At 35.1% G+C, this 13,664-nt stretch overlaps 1 protein-coding gene across 4 annotated transcripts in view; it reads left to right on the top strand.

The window, feature by feature from the left end:
- osbpl3b (oxysterol binding protein-like 3b) overlaps positions 1 to 13,664 on the top strand; it is a 112,298-nt gene that overhangs the window by 37,853 nt on the left and 60,781 nt on the right. The window lies entirely within an intron of this gene.

Here is a 13,664-nt window from a genome sequence, read left to right as displayed (position 1 = left end):
AAGATACCGACTTCAATCACCAGAAATGTCTTGGTTGATTGACTGTATTTGTGATAAGACGGGCCTTTTGGCCAGATTATTACTTTTAGTCATTCTTATCACTGTGGGCCGATCACAGGAGGTATTTTAAGCCGTGATCATCCTCTGTGTCGTCCTCCTCCTCCTCTGGAGCAGTGCTGCCGGCGGAGCTGCAGCAGTGATCCCTCAAACACTGTCATCTCAGTAAACTTGGCTGTGGCCCAGAGAGACACACACTTTGGATGTTGTAATTGACAGAGGCCAGAGACGTGACTCACAGCCGGGGCGGGATGAGAAGACTCCAGCAGCCAGCAGATGCTCTGGGCGCTTCTGTGTGTTTTTCTGCCTGAAGCATTGATCCTGAAGCAGATGTCCCTGCTGTATCATCATTAAAGGAAAGACAAGACAACATTCCGCTCAGGAAAGTAACTAGCGCTCAACACCTTCACTCCACAGGCCACGTCTGCTGAAGCTGCTGAGCAAACTGGATGAACTCCCACTGGATAAACTCCCACTAACAGTGAGGATCCTGTGCTGTGGGAGGAGTAAATTGGAAGCACAGGGTTGGGATTCTGTGGAGTGAAGGGAGACACTGTCTCTCTGTTTTTAATAGAGGTGCAGCAAATTCCAGAAACTGCTGCTTACAAGGCTCTTACTGTTCAGTGATCAGATTGGGTACTAGAAGCTGTGTCAGCTTCAGTCATGTAGCAGTGTGTGCTCTAGGACCAATTTAAGCATAGCATGTATGTTAGTTAGTTTGAACTTTTTTAAGCTTTAATGAGCACGTGCAACACATTTATCCATTTGTTTTATAATTTTAGACTGTAGTCCTGTATCTGTTTCTCTGTATAGTTTATTATCATCCTCATTTCACTCGTTATCCAGTGCTCAGGATCCCACAGGAGAGAAAACCATCACAGAGCAGCTATTATGTTTTGGGTGGTGGACCATTATTCTCAGCACTGCAGTAAATAATGCTGATTATCATGGTGGTGGTGTATGAGGTGTTAGTGTGTGTTGTGCTGGTACAAGTGGATCAGACACAGCAGTGCTGCTGGAGTTTTTAAACACCTCAGTGTGAGTACTTTAACCTGTAAAAGTTGTAAGATATGTTATATGTTATCTTGCAAATGAGGTTGAAAGACTGCCAGCGCGTTAATGGCAACTTAATGTGACCGACTGGATATGGAGTGAGGCATGACAGTGGACACCAGATGGATGGGACATTCTATTTCCGAAGTTGTGCAAGGATTTAACATTCTTTGAGCCACAATATGACGTGATTACCAGGAATTTGTTATAGAAGGCATTACCACCCACACTAGACTGTCCAGTGTGTGGTGATGATTGTGACTGGCTGCATCTGGCTAGAATTGTCCATTTAAACAAACAACCGACAGATGCATACAATGTAGGAGGCCCCATATGCATATCTTGCAGGGTAATGCAGGCATTTCATAATAGACAATTATACAGAGACAAAGCAATTTTGCAAAATGAACACTGTTTCAGCTCAACATGGTTTAGTTTCAGGCATGCTAGCAACTACCTCGCAACCCCATAGCAACATCCTACCAACCCCGTAGCAACCACTTAAAAAAAAGCAGTTCTACCTAAATAATCGTGCAGCAAAAGTATAGTTTGGATATGGATTCATCCTAAGCTGTGCAACCATTTGGAATTTTCCAGTTCTAATATTAGATGTTTTAGTATTTAGCACTTATTTGAGTCCACCTTGTAGATTCATTATAGCTTGCATTCTTTTGAGGATACTCACATTAGATAAAAAGAGATAAAGATAAAAAGAGATAAAGATAAAACTTAATGTAATGTTTATCTGATTGAGGCAGTTTTGGTGGTCTGTCAGGCCTTATACTGTTACAAGCCTCTTTGTGTTGGTAGTGAGTTATTGGTCATAATAATGTTCCGATTCTTTTATATCAGTCAGGTACGTAGGACTAGCGCTTTGTGGAATATACCCTACAGTGCAATACAGTTTATATTACAGTAAAGCAGTTATGTGGTGAAAGTACTGATGTTCTGTACCTACAACAAAACAAGCTGTCAACCATAATCAACATATAACTGTACCTGATTGATTTAAACACACCACACCTGTAATTAAATTCATTGTGTGAATCATTTGGTCTGAATAGCAGCTTTGTCAACAGATGGCAGCTGTTAGCCGTGCGATTGGGTTTCCATCGCTGGTAGCTGTTCACACTTTATGCCTGCAAGCAGCGGACTGTGAGTTCACTATTACAGCAGTTATGATAGCAAAGTGCTAAAGTATTGTTAAGCTAACAAACTTCAGAATCAGCTCGGACACACCCACCCCCACAGGCTGTTTGTCCACATTCTTGTTAGCACTGTGTGTTTTCCTCTGTGATATTGGCAATTACTGCAGCCTACAACTATAGCACTTTGATTATCCAGCCTGTTTACTGTAGAACCTGAGGCAGGAGAGAGCGAGTTAATGAGCAGTGTGCTGCAGCTGCACTTTCTCTACTGCATTTACTGTCTGCTCACAATAATTGCTCTGCTCCTCTGCCATATTGCTTATTGTACCAGTCAATGCAGTCTATACTCAATAGAAGAGAGACTCCGTTGCTCAGTGATGTAGCATGTATGACTACCCTGCTGATAGGTTGGGTTTGTTTGCATGCATGCACTGAAAAACACATTGCATACAGCATCTATGCTGTAATTAAAGCCAAACAATATCATTTTATTACCTTTTATCACACACATGTACAGTATCATACATAGTTGTCTGTTTATTTAATAAAGTAATTCATCTGCCTTATTTTTGTATTTTAGTGAATTTTTGATTTAGGTAAGATGGCAAAATATAACTTTAACTTTATTTAGTAAATTATGTAAATGTATATTTACTTGCTGTTAAAAGATAAAACAATTTTTTTTAACAATATGAATGAATTAAATTTAAATTAATTATATACAACAAAGATTCCATGTAAAATGTATATAAAATATGCGTAATGGGAAAAACTAACAGACTAGAATGAATAGATGGTTAAGTAAGACTGTTTTTATGCATGTGATGGTGTAAAAATTTATTGAAAATAGGAATAGAAATGAAATATATCACCTTGCTTTAGAGTATCTGTCATGTTTGGTGCTGTAGGCGCTTCTGTTCCTTCCACACTGAGCTCCAACGGAGGTTTGCAGTCTAACTACACTACCCAGAACGCACCACACGCTGACATCACATACTAGCGTATCACTAGCGTTTTAATAAACAACCCATTTTACTGTATCCGCGAGTGTCTGTATTCTGGGCACAACATGACAGTATCACAAAACTATTAGGGCTGTGTATTCCAGCTTATTAGCAAGAACTTGGAGATACAATACGTTTTACGTTACTGGGGTACTATTTAATATATTGCGCAATATATCGCAATACCCTAAGCATGGTAATATATTGTGATTGTTTAAATCAAATTTTAGAGAAAAAATATTAGTTCACATAGTACTATATGAAAACACACAATCATGTTAAACAATCCTAATGAAAGGAACATTTACTTCTTATCTGATTAAAACAGTGAGATCTACCAACACAATACAGCACTGCTATCTAGTGGGCGGGGTTTAAACACAACACCAAATGAGCCACAGTCTGCCACCAGTTGTTTGAAAATATAGTAATACAGTATTGCAAAGTTATATAAAATATCACAATACTTTTATTTATTAATACTTTTATACACCTTACACAATATATTGTAATATATATATATGACCCGTGTATTGTGATGTGATATGAATTGTACTATCAGGTTCTTACCAATATACACAACCAACTGCTTATTGCAGTTTTAGTGGTTTACTCCTATGTCTTTTCTCAAGCTTGGTGCTGGAACTGGGAATGACCCAGTGTCCCTCTTATGGTTGGCTCCTGTGTTTGTATCTATGTGTGTGTGTGTGTGTGTGTTGCCAGGGTGGGCCCCTTGCTTTGACACAGGCTCTTTGACATCCCTCTTATCTTCCGGAACATTCTAGCAGCTCCTCTACGGCTCATCCCTGCGCGGCCACTGTTTGATCAGGGCTTTACGCTGGTTATTTTTAGCATGGTTTGCATGGAGCTTCGTCTTTTGAAAAGAAAAAAAAGAAAATAAGCTTTACCTGTGGGCTGCGACGGACTGAGAGATTGAATTACGGAGCTGCAGACGCAAAAGGGAGCTGCCACTCACTCTACCTGAGCCCGTAATTACATCAGCATCTGTGTGTGAAGGGTTACTGAGGGGTGCGGCGCCCGTGAAGCTTGACCTCCCACTCTGCAGAATCTATATTTAACCTTTAATTGATGCTGCTCACCTCAACACTTTCATTTAGCTGAACTGCGTGAAAACGCAGCTCTCGCGCTCGGTTTTGACGGACGTGGAGGAGCTGGAGAATGTTCCAGACTGTAGCTGTGGGTCGTTTTCTGCCGGGTAATGAGTATGTGAGTTAGACGAGTGAGGTCTCGGGGTCAGATCAGCGTTGTTTTGTGCGGGTGATCGAGGAGCAGTATATTTTAAGCAGTAATGCACTAATCTGTGTTGCCATCCAATTTTATGAGGGCACATTTTACATCCTTGCACTCACAATGTTTTAATAGGAATGCAGTTAAGTGGTGTGTATGACACTGAGACTAATGCTCTCTAATAATCATTTAAGTGTGTGTGTGTGTGTGTATTTGGAGGGGTGTGCCATAGCATATCAGACACAATAATATTGTTATAATTTTTGACATATAAAACAATTCATACTGTGATAATAGCAATGTTCTGTATGTTTTGGCAAAAACTATTGGTGATACAATAAATATTACAATACAGGTGTTATAAGATCTTATAAGCAAGACGATAAACTACGATAGTCTAAATCAAATTTAATGAACCTGTCATAGTATAAATAAAAACACTATTATATTCATAAAATCTGATAATCAAAACAGTGGGATCTAATGACAGAGTAGGGCTGTGCAATAAGTCCAAAAATTCATATTCTGATATATCACGATATATATCACGCCATAACTATAAACCCAGAGCTTTATATTTCTACATTAACTTACTCAACAACACACTCTGCTGACTGTCCTCACTACTAATAATATTAATAGATGCTCAGTGAATTAACATTGCTCTCTAATTCAGCATTTTTATTCCCTGTTTTAATTTTAATACCATTTTAAACTGAATCGGACTGAACGCACGGCTAAATGGATGGTTAGTTTACACTTGTTTTATTGATTGATTACCTGGTTAAAAATGACACATGAGCAGAGCTTTGCTTGGTGAGTGTGTATTGGTGTATTTAGGAACAGGCAGTAGCCAGTAGAGTCATATAGTATAACAATGCTTTGTAGTGATCAGGTTTTAACACAACACAAAATGATCCACTGTCTTCAACAATCTTTGGTCATAATTTAAACTATTTATTAAAAATCGGCACTGTTTGCACAACAATTTATTGCTATACTTCAATGTATTAATCAGTTTTCTCACCCCCTAATTTTGTGTGTGTTTTGTAATTTACTGTGAAGCTGTAAAGTTATTTTTTTTAATTAGGTATGTTTGCAGTTTATATGCATGCAGTTAACGTTATGCACTTGTTTGTAGTTTTTTGTAGTAATTTTTAGTAATTTTCTATATATAATTTAGCTTGTTACATTATTATTGTTTTATGCAAAATGTTGGTAAGTCCTGGTAATTAACTGTTGTTTACAAAATAGACAAACGTGAACAGATTTTTTTCACTAAATAAAATATAACTATAAATATTACTAAATAAAACTATTTTTTAAATTAGATTATTTGGTACTACTTTAAAATAAAGCTTATAAAGGAGTTTATTAATGCTTATAAAGGAGTTTATTAATGCAATTAATTAGGTTATAAAGCATTAATAAGCAGTTATAGCACATAACTAGAAAGGGGGACAGTGGCCTGCTGTGTAACTAATAATGATTCCACCTTCATTTATACTGTTAAATCTCAGATCTTTCTAGATGAATTCTTTTCCATCAGTTGTCATTAAGATTTCTGTTAATAACTTTATTCATTTAACTATAATAACATATAAAATGACTAAGCTGACTTTTTATGTATTTTTTTATCATTTGTGTTAAAAACTTCATTGTCCAAGTCATTGTTCTTTCTATATGTGCTTAATAATGTTTTTAAAGTATTTACAACTCAAAAATGTATAACCATTAATAAATTCCTTGTTTTAAAGTGGTATCAAATATTTTTTTTAATTATTAAAATAAATAATGTTTTTCTTATTTCGCTAAAAAAAAAATAATTGTCACAAAAATACCCTGTAATATTGTGATATAAATTTAGTTTAGTATACATAGATAATAGCTTGTGGTGGAGATCCAGGTGATGAGCCTTGCCTCAGTTTGCTTCGAGCCGGTATGAATCTTTCATCACAGGCTGTTAGTGTGATCTGACTGTCTGCCGTTTCACCTGGAGTGCTTAACCATCATTACAGCACTTTCCTGGAACAGTCGTCTCTCACATACAAGCCAGGCTAGAATTCCGTTTCAGATTCAGCTTCTCTGAATGGGATTAATATCACCGCTAATGTCTGAGGGCATCTGGATCAGCCAGTGTTTACTGCAGATGAATTTTTTATTCAGATTATTTTCAGTTCTCTTCTACAGAAAACTGTAACTGATTCATAGCCAGCTGAGGTAACTGTCTGCATTTTAATCCCACTAAACATGACTCAGCACCTGGTTTGGGTTTAACACTTGCCTCACCAGTATGACATGCGTACACAGTGTTAGTCTTCTTGTGTTAAATTAACACTAATAGTGTCTAAATAACAGTGAGTACGAAACACTCTCGGTATTCAGTTCACACTAAAAGTGATGATTTTATAATAATACATTTTATTTTTATTTTTATGTATTATTATAAAATCATCACTTTTAGTGTGAAATGAATACCGAGAGTGTTTTTACAGTGTTCGCTTGGGTGTGTGTAGACTGTGCACTACAATGTGTGTATCTCAGGTTTTCAGGATTTCAGGACAAATAGAGTGTGTATAAAAAGTCTGAGACCTCATAGAAAACTTTATAATGCTCTTATTTAATTTTTGCAAATTAAAAAATGTCAGTATGGAGTTGTGACAAAAAAAGATGAAGAAATATTTTATATTTAAATTTAAGCACATTTTTGATACTAGACACTAGACACAGATACTAATGTTTTTTATTACAGCACATAATCAAATGCATCAAACTCTTATCACTTGTTGAGGTTATGTATTATGTGTTCATGTTGCCAGACAGATGGGTAATGTGATAATATTTAATCACTTTGTTGCAGTTCAATTAAAAACTTAATTAGAAAATTTATGTAGAATAAACTCTTTTTACATTGACTTCCATTGAAAGTTAACAAGGTTAACATCTCTCCCTCCAGTAAAGTTGCTGTTTTGGAGACTGGAGAGTGATATTGTGCTACAAAGTATACTCTTTTTACAGTGATTTAAAGAACACTGACCAACTGATCATATTTCACTTCAATCAGTGTAATTAATCCTGTTTAACTAAATAAAGTGCAGCAGATTTTAAATATATATAACTGTAGTAATTATGGAAGAGTGCTTAAATAGTATATTGTGAAAAATGTAGGCATTAAATACATACTAACAGATTCTAAAAATTGTGTACATTTTAAAGAAAAAAATACATTCAAATTGTTAAGCTGAAATCAATCCAAATTAAAAAAAAGTATATTGAAATATGAAAATTGAGCAATAGAAGTGTTGTCACCAGTAGACCCTGACTGTTAGCTGCTGCACATATTAACTGGATATCTTTCACATACCAAATCTATAAGTTTATTTTTTTAACTGAAATAAGTAAAAAACATTGAGGGAAGGATATTGAGGTTCATATCATTGTTATGTTTTGGTTTAGATGTACGTAACTACATGTAGTAAACATGACTATGCAAAACTTGTGGGCCATCTAAGTATGTGGTTTGTCGAGATATTAATCTGGACAGTGATGCTTATATAAATAATATTAAAATTAAATAAATAAATAGATAAATAAAAGAGAATATTGACATTATATTTGTTTGGGTGTTTTAGCTTTTTGGTTGAAATGGCTTTTAATGGGAATTTAATCATTTATAGGGTTTTGTTTCTTGTTTTAAGCTTAGTTCGTCAAATCAGGTCTTTGTTAAAGTAAATCAGGTGTTGGAGCTGAAAAGCATAGTGGTATCAACAGCCAAGTCAGGCTGCTGTTAATAGTATTCCTGTCTTATTATATTTATATGTAATTGTTTTGTATGTTATAAAGTGTGAGGCTGGGTTGATGCTGTAAAATAATAAATCTCAATATTTTTTGTGTAATATGTTACACAACTGAAGACAGTTTTATTCAGTTGTATTATTTGTAGATATGCCAGCCATGAAACCATTATAAAAAATAAACATATTTTTTATGGAATAGCAAGGGGTTCCTTCAACCTTATGAGCACTTTTTATAGGTAAAGGTACAAAATAATCTCCATATATTTCAGTTAAGAGAAGTTGTAAAATATGAAAATCACTGCCATATAAAAGAGTTCTTTACAGGTTTCTGACAGAAGCAAATGTCTTTTTACTGAGATTCATATATCTAATGATATATGTAGCTTCTATATGTAATGATATATGATCTTGACCATCCCAGTGTGAAAATCACATTTAAATAAATAAAATTGATAAACCAAGTTAATTTGATAAAGTTCCAAGCACTAATATTGTTGTATTGATTAGTTGATATAATTGACAATGTTGATTATGAAAATCTGTCGACTCCAAATGTTAATTGTCGACTAATCATTCATTTGTACCACATACAGAAATTACTGGGGACACAAACACCATGGGAGACAGGTTATGAGCTCAATCACACAGTTAACAATCATCTCGGCCTGTGTCTCCAAAAGTGCCCAAACACAACAGATTACACATTTCCTCACAAAATAGCAGCTTTCCACATTTGAAGGGCATTTTTAAGGCATTTAAATCATGTTTAGCTATTTTTATTATTTTGAGCTAGAAACAGGAGCCATAACAACAGCAAGCAGAGAAGGAGACATGGGAGAAATAATCGTTGACTAATCGATTAATCTGAGAAATAATTGGAAGATTAGTTGACTACCAAAATAATCATTAGTTGCAGCCCTACTGCATATGTTATCAAATGTATACTGTATAATACAAGTGACATAGTATGACCCCATATTTTTATAATGCCTAAAAACAAGCCTGTGTGTGTGTATGTGTGTGTGAAGTAGCAGTGTGATCAGTGGAAAGTGAATAAATAAATGATCGGCCCGGCACAAAGAGGCAGCTGCTTTCCGCTGGCTTCTAAAGAGGCGCTTGCTGAGGTGGGGAGTCTGGAGATGCTGAGTGTCGTTTACACACAACCTGGAGTGTCTGTTTACCGGAAAGCTCGGTCTCCTCCACGGCTTAAAGAGGCCTCACACCATCGCTGTAATTAGCCTGATCGCAGATTGCTCAGTGTGCGATTTGGAAAGCCGCAGATCCGCCGTTGCTTTGTTTTTAGAGGAACTGAAACAATCACCCCCATGCTGGCTGCCGTAGATGAAAGGCAACCTGCCGCTGCGCTCTGCAAAAGCAAATGAACCTCGGAGGAGAGTGTCCATCTGGCTGACTCCGTGTCTGAGCATCGCTCTCTGAACCCTGCATTTTCTCCTCCAGTGTTTAAAGAAGAACTGCTGTGTTTATCTAGCTAATGTCCACCTGCGGCATGTGTAGCCTATGATTTATTACTATAATAAAAATGTCCCAGCACAGAATGTGAGACTGAAAATTATAGAGGATAAATCAGTTTTGATGGCTACCAGTATTGAAGTGATATCAGCATCTACTGTGTGATATAATGGGATGTTTTCAGCTGTGTGTTTCCTCCTGTAGGAAAGTTGAGTGTCTGAGTAGTTTTGATAATGATAATCTGCCTTTAGTTGTTTTTTTTTTTTTTAGCAATGTGACTCAATTAAATAAAAAAAAATAGAATAAGAAAGTAAAGAAAAAAATATAGAATTTTTTATATTATATTTTGCTCAAAATATTAATATTGGTATTGTCCACTACTCAATGTTTTCATACTGGTGTTTTATCCTCAATACTCAGTTTAATCCTTAAATTAACCCTCAAAAGTATTAAAGCATTTTGCAACAGCCAATAACAATACTAAAACCTTACATATCGGCCAATACCAATTAAAGTTTTAATATCGATATTTGCTGATACTCAAGGCTTTAGTTATCAGTTGATATTTAAAGTTTTAATATTGTTATGAAATTGAATAGAGCTGAATGGAGGTTACTGCAGGTAACCGTATGGTAAAATGCGAGGTTGTGCAGGGTTAATACAGTTCAGAGTCTGGTTTCGCCTCATTCACAGTGTCTTCTTTATGTCGTGTTATTTGCTGATTCTCAAGGCTTTAGTTATCAGTTGATATTTAAAGTTTTAATATTGTTATCAGTTGATACACAATGTTTAATTTTATCAGCCAATGTTCAAGGTTTGAGTGTTGCTGTCAGTCAACACTCAATGTTTTAATATTATTTTCAGGTAGTATTCAAGGCTATAATGTTGTTATCAGCCAATAATTAGAATGTTATTATCACGTCTTCCAAACCTTTTCAGACTTTTCCACTTTCAAAAACTCCAGTTCCCAGAATGCATTTCATAGTCATGTGTCTCAACTAATCAGCACTAGATTGGTGGATCAGCCTCACCTGTGTTTTGATTTCTTTAAGTTGTTTTACGATGTATGTATACCGCTCTGTTTTTAGTATTGCCCGTGTTGTTTCGGCTGCAAACGGAGTGTATTTTTTTTTAGCGTTTTTTTCTGATTTGGCTTGCCTCTTTATTAGTTTACCTTGGTGTTTTTGTTCTGGTTTCTGACCCTTTTGTCTTCTGTTTATCCTTTTTGGACTGTGTATTTGGCTCTGATGTTCTGGTTAGGCTGGTAAGTGCTGTTGATTAAAGTTACTCCTAATTTTTACTGCAAGCGTCTCACTCCAGTCTGTGGTGTAACATTTAATAGTGTTATCGTTCTATGGTCAATGTTTAATTTTTGCTATTGACTGATACTGAAGGTACAGTGTATTACCGTTTGTTCCATTAAAAAAATAGACAAACAAACAGCATCTTAATACTGTGACTAAACATAATCCATATTGCTATCAGGTATGGAATGTGCACACAAATGCTTCAGAAATGAAATTGAATAGAGCTGAATGGAGGTTACTGCAGGTAACCGTATGGTAAAATGCGAGGTTGTGCTGGGTTAATACAGTTCAGAGTCTGGTTTCACCTCATTCACGGTGTCTTCTTTATCTCGTGTTCTTGGTTTTTGTGTGCGGTTAACAGCTGTGGAGGAGTGTGAGGGCTGTGAAAATAAACGAATTTTGTTCTATAGCAGAATTAGTTTTACTGGCTATTTTACTAACTTTAAAAAAGGAGTTATTTGTTGAATGCGTTTTTTAAGTGTGGTCTTTGGGGTTTAATTATGTCAGTGTTGTGTTTTGTGTGCATAAATCTGGTGTTGTTTGTCCCTATATCATTTAATTTAAAACTATAATGTATTCATTAATAGCAAATGGCTTGAGTGGAGAAGATCATAAAATACACAGCATAAGATTTTGAATGAATGAATGTTCATAAATCTACATTTAGTGATATCATGATCATGACACAAAAAAAATATTTATAGGTCCTGACTTGAAGTGTACTCTTATTGTATTGTGTAGCCTTAGATGTAAATGTTTTATTTACTTATTTAAGGTATTTAAGTTTTTTTTTCTTATAAATGGAGTTATTTGACAGAGAGGGCATTAGAAGAGCCACAACACTACACACATTTAAATCCAGGCTGAAAACCTTCATGTTTAGTCAGGTCTTCAGCTCACACTGCAGCTCAGCACACATTTATTCCGTAATGGCATTTTTATTCTAATTAATTTAGTTATATTTCCTTCTTTTATATATATATATATATATATATATATATATATATATATATATATATATATATATATATATATATATATTTAATCATGTTTAAATCATGTTTTATTTATATTTTTTCTTATTTTATTTTTATTTCCAATTCATTGTTGTTCTTTTACATGTTTTTCATTTGACTTCTTTTTGTTTTAATCATGTTTGAATCATTCATGCTTTATGCTTGTTTTATTTTTTATTTGCATTTTTTTTATATTCATTTATATGTTTTTTATATTGACTTCTCTTTATATTTTCTAATTTTTAAAGCACTTTGAATGACCAATGTGTATGAACAGTGCTATAAAAAAATATATATATATATATATATATATATATATATATATATATATATATATATATATATATATACAGTATATGTATACATATATATATATATATACTAAATTAAGAGACTAATATATTTTCATCAGCTTTTTTGTATGGTTTTAAAAGCCCTCGTAGTACAATAAATGCATCACCAGACAGTGATTTGAAATCTGTCTTTTGAAACATCTGTCACAATGCAGGTGTAATTTAGTGTATTATTTGTATTTTCTGTGCAGTTATGTGAGTCTGCCAGACATTTTCAGTATTTATTCTTCTGAATATGAATAAAGTATATTGTATATTCAGACAAAGCCTGAGTGAATGGTTTTGTGCTGAGGACAGCGATGCTGCAGTCTGTGGGGATGAAGATGATGATGATGATGTTAATGATGATGTTCTGGGTGCTCATGTGGACACAGGTGCTTGAGTCTAAGGTGTGCTGGCCTGGTATGAGCGCAGTGATTGAAGGGTGGAGACTAATGGAAAAGCACACAGTCGTGTTAGTGTCAGGTGACTCATCTATTGCCTCCACACACGGAGGAAATTAAGTGGCGGTGCCCAGTGGGTCGCACAACTCCTAATCTAATTAACCTTGCCGTGGAGAGAACAGAGAGAGCACGCCAGAGCCGGAGCGTGAGCCTAGGGGACAGGTCGCTGTTGCACTAAATGAATGTTAGAAGGTGGTGGAAGAGAATGAGAGCAGCGGTAAGAGAGAAGAACACCGAGTCTCTGAGCTCGGCTTATGAATGAAAAATGAACTCGGCTCATTTTGTAATGTAGTCATGCAGCCTCTCTGTCCTGCAGGTAAAGCAACGGTAGCTCATTTATTGCACACAGACTTTATGATAAACACTGCTTTTTTCAACTGCGCAAGAAGACTGACCTATAACTTGTAGACTCATGTTGGAGATCTGTATTAATTTAGCTATTTCCTTTGATATTTTTTTAGATAAATAGTCCTGATCATTTTTTTAAATGTGATGTTTTTGCAGCACAGGTTTTAAATATCAATGCACTGGTTTGGTTTGTATTGGAATCATTGTAACTTTAGTAGTAACAATGTTTTTTTTTTCCTTAAGTGTGTATCATAAAGCTCTTTAACTATCCTTTTTAATGAACAAAATGACTTACAGCTTAAAAAAATATATAATTTTGCAGAGGGATCAAGTAACAAAAGTACACATACTTTGTTATCTTACTTAAGCAGGAGTAATTATATTTCAGGCGACTTTTTACTTCTACTTCTTACATTTTCA

This window comes from Astyanax mexicanus, chromosome 6 (assembly GCF_023375975.1).
Source record: "Astyanax mexicanus isolate ESR-SI-001 chromosome 6, AstMex3_surface, whole genome shotgun sequence".
NCBI lineage: Eukaryota > Metazoa > Chordata > Actinopteri > Characiformes > Acestrorhamphidae > Astyanax > Astyanax mexicanus.
This window is presented reverse-complemented; position numbering and strand designations above follow the sequence as displayed.